Below are 13,981 nucleotides of genomic sequence, written 5' to 3'. Positions count from 1 at the left end.
ACCTTAAAATAATAAAGGCATACATACAACAAACTCACAACCAACATCAAATGTAACAGGGAAAAGTTGAAACATTCCTTCTAAGAACTGAAAAAAGAGAGAAGGATGACCACTTTCACCACTTTTATTCAACAAGTACTACAAGTTTCCACCAGAGCAATCAGGCAAGAAAAAAATAAATAAAAGGCATCTAAATTGGGAAAGAGGAAGTTGAGTTGTCCTTATTCACTGATATGATCTTTTATCTAGAAAACCCTATAGATTCTATCCAAAAACTCTTAGATTTGAAAGGGTTTCAATGTACAAAGTTTCAGATACAAAATCAATATACAGAAATCAGTAGCATTTCTAAATACCAAAAATGATCTAACTGAGGATGAAATCAAAAGAGAAATCTCATTTATAACAGTTGGGAAAAATACCTAAGAATGTATTTAATGAAGGGGTTAAAAGAAATTTTGAGTAAAAAAAAAAAAAAAAAAAAAACTAGAGGCATCACATTGTCTGACTTCTAATTATACTAAAAGGCTATAGTAACCAAAACAGCATGGTACTGTTATAAAAAGAGACACATAGATCAGTGGAACAGAATAGATAACCCAGAAATAAACCCACATACCTACAGCTGACTAATGTTTGACAAAGTTGACAATAATGTACACTGGGGAAAGGACACCCTTTTGTATAAATGGTGCCAAGGAAATAACTCTTCTGGATATGGGGTTAGGCACAGAATTTATGACTAAGACTTCAAAAGCACTGGCAACAGAAACAAAATAAACAAATAGGGCTTAATTAAACTACAGAGCTTCTGCATAGTAAAAGAGGTAATCAACATGGTGTACAGACAACACATAGAATGGAAGATATCTGCAAACTATACATACAATAGGGGACTAATACCCAGAATGTATAAGGAACTCAAACAAGTCAACAAGAAAGACCAATTAGCCTCAATACAAAGTGGACTAAAGACATGAACTGACATGATATACAAATGGCCAAGAAATATATGAATAAATTCTCAACATCACTAATCATTAGAGAAATGCAATTTCAAACCATAATGAGATATCATTTTCTATAATTAGAATGGCCATTATTAAAAAATTGAAGTAAAAAAAATAGATGGTGTCACGGATGCCGTGCAATGAAACATTTATATGTTGTTGGTAAGATTGTAAACTTGTATGACATTTATGGAAATGAGTATGGAAATTTCTTAATTAACTAAAAGTACATCTACCATTCAATCCTATAATCCTTCTACTGGCTATCTACCCATAGGAAAAGAAATTATTACAACTAAAAGATACCTGTACTTACATATTTATCACAGCACAATTCACAATTGCAAAGATATTGAATCAACCTAAGTGACCATCACCTAATAAGTGGATAAAGAAAATGTGGTATGTGTAATCCATGGGGTGATATTCATCCATAAGAAAGAATAAAATCATGTCTTTTATAGCAACATGGATGGAACTGGAGGCCATTACCTTAAGCAACTCAAGAACAAAATAAGTGCTACATGTTCTTTTTATAAGCAGGAGCCAAGTTATGGCTACACAAAGACCCACAAAGTTGTATAATGGATTTTGGAGACTCAATAAAGGGGAGAATGAAAGGAGGTGAACAAGGAAATATTACCTATTGTATACAATGATAACTATCCAGGTGATAGGTACGCTAAAAGCACATATTTCACTACTATGCAATTATACACATAATAGGAAAATAGAAAAATTAAAAAAAAATTAATGGGAATTGACGATTATCTAACCTAAATAAGGCCTAAATAAATACATGTTATCATCAAAGGATAAACAAATAATATTATTTAGGTAGTGATTGGCATGCCAGATTTAATTCTCTTAGAAGCAGTGGTGCAGTGGAGATGGCTAAAATTGGCTCTTCAGTGTTAATTGTTAAATTTTCATAAATTTGACAATTTTTTTTTTTTTTTTTTTTTTTTGTAGAGACAGAGTCTCACTGTCCCGCCCTCGGGTAGAGAGCCGTGGCGTCACACGGCTCACAGCAACCTCTAACTCTTGGGCTTACGCGATTCTCTTGCCTCAGCCTCCCGAGCAGCTGGGACTACAGGCGCCCGCCACAACGCCCGGCTATTTTTTGGTTGCAGTTTGGCCGGGGCTGGGTTTGAACCCGCCACCCTCGGCATATGGGGCCGGCGCCCTACTCACTGAGCCACAGGCGCCGCCCATAAATTTTCATAAATTTGACAATTGTTAAACTGTTGATAGCTTGAAATCAGCTATGATGGGAGTATTTTACTAGGAAAACAGGCAAACAGAGAACAGAGCTGGTTTTAAACACTTACTAGTACACCACCATCTAGAAATGGCATAGAACTTGGATTTTATTAATGAAAGTACTAGAATTGTGGTGGCCATAACATTTTGAATGTTTAACTAGAGATTTACTTTATAATTTCTTAAAAAGTCACTTCTGCTTAGCTTTTAGGATGATTTCTTCTAATTCAGCTTGCACCTTGTGAGCATGGCTGCACATTAGAAACACCTGGAAGTTTTAAAACACATGATTAACAAGAGTCCACCCCAAATCCATTGAATTATAACCTGTGGATGACAATGAGACTTTAACTATTGTTAAAGTTAGGGATGTCAAAATTTTTAAGAGTTTATTTTAGTAAAAAGCAATTCCTAAATCAGGCAGACCAAATCACAAATAATTTGGGCTCTACCAAGGAGGTGCTGGAGGAAATTTTTATAATATGTCTCCAGAAGACAAAGAAATATTTGTTTAGTTACAGTGGAAAGCCTCAAGTTCTAGGTTAGTTGGCAGTTCTGATTGGTTAAGTTTTATTTTATTGTTTATACTGAGTTGTGCTTTGGTTTGCTTAGGAACCCAGAACACTAGAGCTGTTTCAGCCAAATGACCTCCCAATTACTCTCTTTAACCCTATTTTTTTTTCCTTTTAACTCCACGATGACTCTAGCATGTGGCCAGTTTAAGAACCTCTGTGCCAAAGTTAAAAATTTAATGTAGTCCATTATTGTGCTGCTATCAATTAAAATAGAGTAAAAGGTCATAAAAGTCAGGAGTACTAAGGGTTCTCAATGTGAAATTAAATAAAAGTAGATAATAAAAACACTATCTTAAAAGCAATTGAGATATAATCAAGTCCTTTGCTAAGGAAGCAACTGTTTACCTCTTATCTTTGTTATTTCCACAGGAGGCTACACAATTGACCATTATTCATAAAAAAGCATATGGAAAAGTGAAGGTTTAAAAATAGCAAAATGTGGATGATCAGGAAAAACAAAGTTATAAAATAATACTAAACCTTTATAAAGTGTCAATCATCTTTCAGTAGAATTCAGAAAGTAAAGTTAAATTACAAAAAAAAAATGTAAGATAAAATTGAATTTTCAAAATAGCAGTTCAAACATTTTGTTGTCGATTAAGAAGAAAAACAGTTATAGAATGCAAAGTTTTCAGGTCCCACATGTCTAGGTTGGAATTTTGGCAGTATGTATTTAATCATACCCTTTGCTAACTGTTGTGCAAGAGTTTTAACTGGCCTGATAGTACAGAAAGAATATCCCAGGAGCATCAGAGAACTGATGCTTCTACAGTGAAAGGGTTTTAAAAACTACACCTGTGACAAAGCTGTATCAGATACCTTAAGAAAATCATCTATCATTCCCTTGTGAGACTTAAACACAGGAATTTTTTGCACAACTTGGCATTTGGCATTATAGTACTATAATTCTTGATCTTCTATAATTATATTTTTTCATATTATTAATGTATCGTTAATATATATAAATTGCATGAAATACATAAAATCATGTAGCATAAATTGGTGATAGAGTTCAGTTTCGGAGTTTCCAAAATAAATTATCAGTAGACTTTTATTTCCCAATGTAATTTGGCATTTAATTTGCCCTTAAATCCAGCTTTAATTTCGACTTTTATTAAAACCTATCTGGTACATGTATTATGTATTTTATATTGTTATATCTAATATAGTTGGATATTTAATATTGAAATAATTTTATTATATTCATGAACTTCTCTATTTAATAGTGGCCTGCTTTCAACACTTCTTGAAGTTCCACGTGGGCAGAAATATGTACTTTATATTTTTCCCTTCACACTCCAACCCTTACCCCCATTCAATAAATTCTTCATCATCCTTCAAGAGACAAAAATTCCATGCTGACGTCTCTGACTGGGCTGGAAGGAGGTGCATTTAATAACTTCCTTTTCTATGCTGACACAACAATATAACAGTTTATTAAGATCTGCAACTCTAGAATGAGAGCTTGGTTGAAGAAATTTTAAATTTCTAAATTTAAAAAATTTCCAGCCCACAACGTTTGATTTATAGAAGAGGCTTTGTAAATGTTTTTCAAATAAATGAATGCATAAATGAGCACTATTGTATTATATCAATTCTGGCCACTAGATCCTGCATACAGAGGCCCCATGCAACCTGAGTTGGAAAACAAACCTAAAGATAACTTTCCCAAAGGTTAGTCAAAGTAAATTTTTTTCTTGGAATTTCACAGGCCACAAAGAACAATGAAATGCCATTATGATATGTTGTCACTTCTAACTTGCCCTTCTTTCCTTTTGACATGGTTAGGTCTGGAATGTTAACCTGTAAACAGGAAATCTGTCTGCTTCTCTGTTTCTCTGTAAGTCACATGCATGACCCTGAGATTATACCTACAATGATTCCACAGGAAAGCCAGGGATTTTCTTGTTTAAAAATCATGAAAGACAGATGAGTGAGCCCATGCATTAGTAGTACACTTAATTAACATTTGTGTTGCTTGAATAAGGAGGGTAGATTAGTGCAGCTCTGAGACCATTTGCAACCACATGCTCTATAGTTGTGTAGAATTCAGGGTGGCTTTGGATTTTTGAAGTGTTAATGTGAGTGCAAAACATTTGGGTAGGGAGGACACAAAAGAATAAATGAAAAAAGGCCCTGGCATTAAGTGGAGGGAGCTGGGGGGAACAGATGAGGATGGAAAACAGAAACAAGTTGAAGGAGGTTAACTGAGAACAGGAATAGTCAGAAAAGGACAGAAGGAAATTCCTTTCAGTTGTGCATTTGGGGGAACTGTCTTTATAGTTCCTTGAATCCAGAACTCCTATGGGATCCATCAGAGATCCACACAGTCTTCCTGCTGATATATATCCATTTTGCAGATTCGGTTGGTAGATATGGGAGATCAGTTTTAGTCAGATTATTCTACAGTCAGCAAATATCTAACTTAAAGCACCTTTGCCTGCTTTCAGTCAAAACAATTTGGTCATCAACATGGCAGTAGGTGAGAAATGGAGAGAAGGTATTTGAAGTAACTCCCAGGTAGACATTGAAATTACTCTCAGGTGAATAGAAAGGAACTTATAACTATCCTGATGAGACATTCTCCTCCATGGAAAAAGTAGAAAGAGGCAATATCAAATATTAAATTAGGGCTGTGAGAAATATACTCCAGAAAGTAAAATTATGGTTCAAAGCCACTAGAACACCAAATAATACCCTCACCCTGTTTTCTCTATCCCAATGAACATAGGTAAAATACCTACATTATTTCTACACAGTAATTGTTAACAACATTTTAGACACTATCTTAAACAAGTACCCTGACTGGCAAATCACAGCCTATACTCAATGGGCAGAGACATTTGTTGAACAAATACTTATGGAGAAAAAGAATAAATGAAAAAAGGCTCTGGCATTAAGTGGAGGGAGCAGGGGGAACAGATGAGGATGGAAAACAGAAAGAAGTTGAAGGAGGTTAACTGCGAACAGGAAGTAAAAAGGGAATGAATTTGATGTTACTCTTTGAGGACAGACTTAAGGAAAGCGCTGGATATGATCTTGAGCACAGGTGTGGAGCGGTTCTGTGCTGTCATCCACTCTCCTTCATTAAGAATTTTATCTAGGCAGTGCCTATGGCTCAAAGGAGTAAGGTGCCAGCTCCATATGCCAGAGGTGGTAGGTTCAAAACCCAGCCCCGGCCAAAAACTGCAAAAAAAAAGAATTCTATCTAAAGGCAAAGGAAGACTCTTCAGAGGTCATATCACTGGCATTTCTACTTCACTAAACATTTCCCTTAGGATTGCAACTGGGACAGCACAGCAGTTCAGCCATGCCCTATATGCCATCTGGCCCTTCCAGCCAGATTAAGAAGAGCTGGGGACTTAATGCTCATAATTGTCTCTTACCTGCTAAGCTGGCAGTCTAGCCAATCCTGACCAAACATGTTCAGAAAGGTCTGGATTATACAAGGTACATGAGAAAATCTTCCTGTGTTAAAAGTCATCTGACATTTTTTTTTGTAAAATAGAAACCCTTATAACATTCAACATGGGTCTTACCTGTTTTTATCAAATTACACTGGTCTGAAAAGACACATGAGTAGAACAGTCAAATTATACTTTTTCTTTTTAATAGTCCACATGACCATTGAAATACATGAACTGAGTCTAAAGAAAACTGAATCAAATATAAAAATATATTTTACATTTTTAAAATGAATTTAATTAAAACCTCCCCATGCACCTTCCCTTAACTACATTCCTGGGTAACAGTTCACCTTTTTATAGAGTAAGTTCTGAAAATGAAATAAATCACTTTATGGAGGAATATTGAATGAGCTAGTACTTTTCATTGTTTTAAAAATACAGTCCTGAACCTCTTAATAACAACATTTGGATTAACAACTGACCACATATAGGATGGTACCTTAAGCTGACCTACACAATTCTTTTATTCCATATTTTTTTTTTTTTTTTTTTTTGTAGAGACAGAGTCTCACTTTATGGCCCTTGGTAGAGTGCCGTGGCATCACACAGCTCACAGCAACCTCCAGCTCCTGGGCTTAAGCGATTCTCTTGCCTCAGCCTCCCGAGCAGCTGGGACTACAGGCGCCCGCCACAGCACCCGGCTATTTTTTTGTTGCAGTTTGGCCGGGGCTGGGCCTGAACCCGCCACCCTCGGTATATGGGGCCAGCGCCCCACTCACTGAGCCACAGGCGCTGCCCTATTCCATATTTTATTGTACCTTTACTACATTTGGATATTTTTAGATACACAAATATTTACCATTGTATTACAGGTGCCTACAGTATTCAGTACAGTAACATGCTGTATTGGAGCAATGGGCTCTACCATACAGTCCAGTAGGCTTTCCTTTCTAGGTCTGTGTAGCATTCTCTGTGCTGTTTGCACAGCAACTCACTTAACAATGTATGTCTCAGAATGAATTTTGGAGTTATGTGACATTGAAGGATCACAATAGGTGATGGATAATTTTATTATTTTCTTCTTGTCTAAGAGAACATTGGATAGAGCAAAGGAAAGCTTTCTTTGTGTTAGTGCCTTAGGATTTAAAGCAATTAAGTGCAAATAACTTAACAGAATCTACAACACTCTGAGAAGTAGCAGCTCTTGAGGTTGGTAAACTCAGATAATCTGGTCTTCTATTGCTCAGAAAATCAAAGAATTTCCTCCCTTCAGTGATGCTATATCAGCATATGTGACATGACAGACAAAGAGAAAAATATAATTTAAAATGGTTTTAAAAAATATTTTATAGTTCTTTGAGGGAAAGTTGTGAAAATTTATATGACTTCTAAGTTACATGAAATTCAATTTAAGTAGACAATTACGCTTTTTTTTTTTTTTTTTTTTTTTTTTGGGCCGGGGCTGGGTTTGAACCCACCACCTCTGGCATATGGGACCGGCGCCCTACTCCTTGAGCCACAGGCGCCGCCCGACAATTACTCTTTTTTCTATTTCACTTTGCCTATGTAAAAAAAGTTAAATAATATTTATTGAGCTTTATGATGAGCTAGGGACTATTCTTAACGTATTGTTTGCCTAATTCTATTTAATTTTCACTATACCCTAGAAATTAGGACTTTTTAAAAAATTCTCATTTTATAGATTGGACAGTAGACACACAGAGTGATAAATAACTTGTTCAAGGGGCTGAGCACGGTGGCTCATCCCTGTAATCCTAGCACTCTGGGAGGTTGAGGAGGGTGGATTGCCTGAGTTCATGAGTTTGAGACGAACCTGAGCAAGAGTGAGAACCTGTCTTTAAAAATAGCCTGGCATGGTGGTGGGCGCTTGTAGTCCCAACTACTCAGGAGGCTGAGGCAAGAGAATTGCTTAAGCCCAAGAGTTTGAGGTTGCTGTGAACTATGATGCCATGGCACTCTACCAGGGGCAAGAAAGTGAGACTCTGTCTCCCCCCCCAAAAAAGAACTTGTTCAAGGTTACACATCTAGTTAGTGGTTCTTGAATAGAATTTGAATCAAATAAAATTCCTCAGACCTAGTCCCCACTTGCACATACAGCCAAATACCAAGTTTTTCTCATTTGCCTATGAAATAACTAGTAAATTGCATTATATAGTTAATTCCTTAAGCTGAGGTATTAAAAACACTTATACCCAAAGATTTTGTATTGCTTGACCTGCTATTCCTCTTTGAGGAACTTGGTTTAGGAAAATGTGCAAATATATGCCAGGTAGGAAAAACAGAACAAAACAAAATATAATTTTAAAAAGTGACTGCATTTGTATAATAGAATATTAAGCCATAATTTTAAGTAATGATGCAGGTCTATATTTATTGACATGGAAATATGACCTCAATGTATTATTGAGTGAAGAAAAGTTACAAAGTAACATGTATAGTTTCATTTCAGTTTTGGAAATAATATACCTACTAGTTGTAAATACATACATGTAGTGATTAAAATATTAATAAATCTTTATTAACTATTGTCAGGAACTAAGTTACATGTTTTAACTCATCTAAATCTCAAAACAATCCTAGGTGATAGGTACTACTGTTATTCCCATTTTACAGATGAGGGAACAACACCATGAGAGAGTTAATAACTCTCACAAGAATATGAAACAAGCAATATCCTTAGAGAATGTTCAAAAACCAAATGTTAACCATGATTGTCTCTGAGTGATGAAATTTTATGGAGACTTAAGAATAATTTTCCATATTCTAAATTTTTCCCCAAATGTATATTATTTTTATATCACAAAACTAGTTTTATTTTTATAAAGAAGATATTTGTTATCAAATTTGTTTATTACACACACATCATGAAAATGTTTAATAACTCCAGATGATAAATTTTTTAGTAAAAAGGACCAGGTCAAAATCAATCCTTTTCTCTTGAAATGAAAGTGGCACTTCATAGGGAAGTCCAGGCAGAAACTTACTTACAGCAGAGTGAAAATGGCCTATTTCACTTGTAAACAATTTGGAAGTTGCTCTTTTGACTATGGTCCAAGTCAGCATGGTAGCAAAATCATCAGCACATGGCCATACCCAGCAAACAATTGTTGGCAGACATTCCTCCTTGAAGTTTGGTGGCAGACAGCACCCCTTTAAGTTCAGTGCAGTTAAGAATAGGGAAACCAGAACTACAGGGATATACCTGGTGACGGCTCAGGACTTGACTTTTGAGCAATTACAAATTCAGAGACTAAGAATTTGCTACAACTGTTAAAAAGAAACCCTATACATGGAAGGAATCATTCCAGGGTAATAAAGGCTGACATTGAACATGAGTCAGGTTTGGGCACCAGCAACAACTACTGACTTGGATATATACTGCACCATTGCACAGACCATCTCTTCTACCACACTCTACCACGAGCCTCAAGAATTCCCTTTAGGGCGGTGCCTGTGGCTTAGTGGGTAGGGCACTGGCCCCATATACTGAGGGTGGCAGGTTTGAACCCAGCCTCGGCCAAACTGCAACAAAAAATAGCCAGGAGTTGTGGAGGGTGCCTGTAGTCCCAGCTACTCGGAAGGCTGAGGCAAGAGAAATGCCTAAGCCCAAGAGCTGGAGGTTGCTGTAATCTTTGACTCCATGGCACTCTACCAAGGGTGACAAAGTGAGACTCTGTCTCTTAAAAAAAAGAAAAAGAAAAACTAAAGTATTCATTTTAAAGGACACAGGAGATTAATGCTTGTACCAAACTATTATTTCTGTGTTTTTATAATCTTCATACTAATGATTTTTGATACTCTGTAGCAAACAAAAATAGAATTAGGATAGAGTTCTTATTATGTACTTAAGATTCATTCACCAAAAGTAAGTTCTTTTCTGATTTTCATATTTTAATATAAAACATTGAGCCAAAGAATCCCATCAGTTATTGTTGTAATTAGCTATTTCACTATATGTTCCTCAGTAGGTCATTTTAATCAAGATTCTGGTCACCCAAGTGTAGTGATTTGGTAAGCAGCAAATCTTAGAGAATGGTGCCTCAACAAAATTTATGCCTGTGTGGCTTTGTTACATGTTGCAACACCACAATTTCAGGAGTTACTTTATAAATATCCAAGGCACCACTGTATCTCAAAAAAAAATGCATAAAAGTTGCACATTAGAATTGAGTCACCAAGAGCTATATATCATAAGCTTACACCTCTCTAGAATTACAACAGGATTTGAAGAATTTCACCATCAGCTCTTTGTTTGGATTACTTCATTATAAAGTTATTTTCTGTTTGATTTCTCTACCCCATTTGAGAGCCAAGTTTTACAAACAGCCATAAATCAGGGAAATGGACCAAATAACATGGAAAATTATTCTGAACAATGCAGAATATCATGGCAGGCTACCAAATCACTGTGAAAATGCTAGAAGGAAGTCATTTGGTTCTAAATGTGAATGATAAGAATGTAAGTTCACAATGTCCAATCAAAACATATTATACTAGAGGTCCCCAGAGAATATCCTTTAAATATAGCTGAGGTCACAGAAGCTAATGATTTTATCATCGTTGGATCACTCCCCAGTTGGCAGAACACAGACTGCTTCTTTTCCAAACTGAATTTCTCTGGTTTCCTACCATGTATACAAATCATGGGTGGGGTGGCATATTCTGATTTAGGCCACAATTTCCTCTGTATATCTCTTGAACTAAATTTACTACTCAAGAAAGGTGCTCAGTTAAGAACAACAAACTGCGTCCAGGTCCCATATTAGTAGGAAGATTTCTTACTGAGTTACTCTTATCAATACCAGTATGGTTTTAAAATGAAGGGTCACTAGACAGGAAGGCTCAACCTTCATCACTAGCTTCACTTTTATTACCTCTTCGTCTTATCCCAATGTCCTTCATCCATTGTAACTCAATTTGAAGTCTATGGATCAGCAGTATGGACATTGCCTGGGAGCTTTCAAAAATGTAGAAACTCAGCCTCCATCCAAAGCTACAAAATCAGAATCTGCAATTTAACAAAATTAGGTGATACGTACATCCAAAATATATAAGCTATTCTCCTAAAGATGTATCTTGTCCCACCAACAATTAGAGAAGTTTGGGACAATGATCCTTTTTGGTATTTTCATTTCTAAATTTCTACTGTCATCCAAGATTTCCACAATCCAGAATCAACCCTTTTACTCAAGCCAAAATAAGACAAATAAATTAGAACCAAAAGCTGGTTGACCCTTTACGATTTACTAAATGCTTTCATAATCATATCCACTTCATGCTCCTCAATTTCTTGAGAGGTAGGCATGTGTTACAATTCTCATTTTATAGCTTCAGCTATAACAGCTGACGGAAGTGAAGCAACATGCCCCAAATCACATACAACTAGTTTTCTGACCCCTAGTTTAGTGCTCCTTCTGCTACTGTGCCATGGTGATTAGACAGAAAATGTGAGAATAAAATGACAGGGGAAGTGAATAAATCTAGAACATAAAAAAGATTTGGAAGTCTATGGAAAAAGTTGGTGGAAAATTAATTATGTAATTTGAGGTCACTTTATCTAAGACTCCATCCCCTGATGATAGGAACATATAAACAAATCTATCAGATTTTCTTAAAATACTCAGTGTTGTTCTGATTAGAAGCTAAATATAGTCAAGAGCAAGGGAGAGAAATAAACAAGCTGTGCTTGGCGAAGTGCTTTGCCTTGCAAGTGATCGTCACAAGCATATCTGCAGGAACCTCCTGGGGGACCAGCCCTAAGTCCTCTAGGAAATCTTTGGCACCTAGGACACATGTTTCACATCTGTCAATCAGACATGATACAACGATATGCGGTATCTCCTTTTAGGCAAACATTACATTTGCTTTGTATAGATTTCTGCATTTGTCCAATTTTCTCCAAAGCTTATCTATTATCTTTCAGTGACAGGAAACTTTCAGTTTTATTTCTTGGGATTTCCTCCTTAGGAAAAGACAAGTAAATTTCGCTGAGAAGAATTTCTCTGTCAAGACTATGGCCAGGCCTCGTCAGTCACTGATCTTCCTGTTCTGACATTACGCGTTCCACCAGGCAGGGAGTTTACACAGCCCACACGAAAACATCAAATGCTTACCTGTGGGCTGTAGACTCTGAGTCCAGGCAGTCTATTCCAATCTGTATACAAGGCTTTGGCAGATTATCATTAAAGAGCACAAAAGGGTTAGAACATCTTTGAAAAAAGAAAAAAAAAAGTATGTCATCACCAAATCTCTACAGGCTTTCCTTTCAGGAGTTTCAGGGTCAAAGGTGATTTGGCAATTTGGGAAGTTACTGAGTCAGTCTGAGAGTGCAAACCCTCTTGACATAATTTTCAAAACGCTTTCCTCAATATTTGAGAATCGGGTCAGCCCACAAAAGGGGTGGTGAGGATTCCATACCTTGTCTTAAGCGTCTGTTCTGTAAGGGGCTGCATTGAAAGCACCGAAGGGCTGACGCCACAGAAATATGCTCTGCGGGATGGGATTTCCAGACATAGACTTACATGAATCCTTGGGGATTCAAGTTGGAAAAGAGCCCAGTGCTTGAGATGGAGAAAACAAATCTGCTTTACATCCAGCAAAACTAGGAACAGACACCTGTTCCAATAATAAAGTAAACACGTCTCCCGCTAAATGTAGGAGCGACAGCGTGTCTACAGAGTTAAAGTGGGCTCTATGCTAGGAGCACGCACTTAAAAACTGGCCACGTCCAGGATTTCCCAAATACACTTAAGCCTAATCAGGTCCTAGTATTTTTTGTTTTTTACATTTCAGTAAATAGTTCTGTCCATATCTGATAGACTTTATTCCAGGGGCTTCTGGTTGTACATATATATGCGTATATTCTCTCTTGGCCATCAAACTGTAGAGTTCTGTATTGTTTTATTCTTAATGTCTATTATTTAACTAATAAAAAGTAATGGAAGCTACAGCAAATAGGAGGAAGTATAAATAATAGTTCTAAATCATCAGACTTTTCAAATTGTCCTTCAAATAAATACATCAGATTTTTCAAATTGTTCTTCAAATAAATACATCCTTATTATTAACTTTGCTACTTACGCTGAATATGCCCACAGTCTTCTGCTCCAGAGCTGTGTTCTCTCTGTCTGGAATTCTGTCTGCCTTCTCTTTCTGTGTCTGGTGTCTTTTGCTTCTCTCTCTGGTCTCTACTTAAATGTCACCCATTCAGAGAGGCCTTGCCCAACCACATTATCTAAAGCAGATGCCCTGTATTTGCTATCAGAATATACTATTTATTTATTTTCTATCATTTACCCCTATGTCATTGCGTGTTTTATTTGCTTGTTTATTGCCTGGCTCCCCCAACAGCACGCAAAATTCTAAGGACTGGAACTTTTCCTCTCTTTATTATTCTTACACATTGAGTTTCTAGTCTAGAACACAGTAGGTGATCAATAAGTACATCTTAAATAAGTGAAGGAACATTTCCATGTCGTTTATTTGTTTAGTTCTAATGTCAAGGCTTTAAGATTTTCTAGCTCCATTTTCATTACCATTTTTCAAAACCATCCGAACTTTTATAGCAAAATCTCTTTTACCTACCACATATACACTATGATACAGACTATGCACAGTGGCCTGTAATCCTAACACTCTGGAGGGTGAGGTAGGTGGATTGCTTGAGCTCAGGAGTTCAAGACCAGACTGAATGAGAGTGAAATCC

The 13,981-nt window shown here is 36.4% G+C and overlaps 1 pseudogene; it reads left to right on the top strand.

Moving 5' to 3' along the window:
• The window catches only part of LOC128563330 (myelin P2 protein-like), a 47,031-nt pseudogene that overhangs the window by 32,513 nt on the left and 537 nt on the right, over positions 1-13,981 (top strand).

The sequence above is a fragment of the Nycticebus coucang genome, chromosome 13 (genome assembly GCF_027406575.1).
Source record: "Nycticebus coucang isolate mNycCou1 chromosome 13, mNycCou1.pri, whole genome shotgun sequence".
In the NCBI taxonomy this organism is placed as follows: Eukaryota; Metazoa; Chordata; class Mammalia; order Primates; family Lorisidae; genus Nycticebus; species Nycticebus coucang.
The sequence above is the reverse complement of the archived record's forward strand: the minus strand, read 5'-3'. Positions and strand labels throughout refer to the sequence as shown.